The sequence below is a fragment of the Mastomys coucha genome, unplaced genomic scaffold, assembly GCF_008632895.1.
Source record: "Mastomys coucha isolate ucsf_1 unplaced genomic scaffold, UCSF_Mcou_1 pScaffold20, whole genome shotgun sequence".
Lineage (NCBI taxonomy): Eukaryota > Metazoa > Chordata > Mammalia > Rodentia > Muridae > Mastomys > Mastomys coucha.
In genome coordinates, this window is record NW_022196903.1 from 64,721,439 (window position 1) to 64,722,562 (window position 1,124).

A 1,124-nucleotide genomic window follows, 5' to 3' on the forward strand; every position below is an offset into this window, starting at 1 on the left:
AAACGGGATAAAAATCCTTCAAGCAATAGGCTTTGCCTCTAATATCAACTACCAGTTTCTTCATCTTATTTTGGAAGTGATCTTTCCCACTGACTAGTCATTGGCACGGACAGTGATTGATTGGTTATACAGGCATCATTTCACGAGAGACCATTAGTACTGAGGCAGTGCTCAGCTTGACATGTGTATAGCTTGGTAGAGTATGAATGATTTTCTGGTTCCAAACTCCCTTCCTTCCCCTTTTGCACCACTGCACAGGCTTGGGTTGTTGCTTAGAAATCATAAATTAAGTTGAACGTACTTACACATTCAGAGCTGAGTCCCTCACACATTCCCCTGGCACTGGAAGACCCAACCAACCCTGAGACTAATTAGCACCGCTTTCAAAAATCTCAAGGTGGGCTAAGAGAGAAAAGAAGTCCTGTTGGTTGTTGCTCATTTGCGGATGTTTTTCCTGCAAAACCACATCAAAGCAGGGAAGCCCACCATGGACTTGGCTAGAAACCAAAGCTCGCCGGCCAATCTGAGCCACAGCAAGTTCCATCAGGCAGGAAACTATGTTATCTTCTGCGCCTAGATTTCCCGTGAAACGCTGGTGGAGGTACAGCATCCTCCAAGCAGCATAGCTCTTCCTGAGAGCCCCCGGCTGTTCAGGGCGGGGCGGCGGGGGGCACTCCAGGACCCACTTCCTGCAGAGGCCCGGCTCCCTGAAGGAGCGGAGGCCCAGACAATCACTGATTCCTTAGTAGGGGCAGGACTTGGTGAAGGTGATTTTAGGAGATGAATCCATCCTGTACAGTCCAGAAAGCATTAAAATGTGTGTTCCTATCTTGCCAAAAGGCATCTGCCCTGGTTTGCTTCTCTGCTCTGTGATGAAACACGGATCAAAAGCATCTTGTGGAGGAAAGGGTTTATTTCATCTTACAGTTCATCCTCAAGAAAAGTTGGGGCAAGAACTCAAGTCAGGGACCTTGGGGCATGCGCTGAAGAGGCCTTGAAGAAGCACCGCTTGCTGACTTGCTCAGCTTGCTTTCTTACACCACCCAGGTCCACCTGCCCAGAGGCAGCACTTCCCATAGCAGGCAAGTCCCTCTCATATTAATTATTATGGAATTTATTATTTA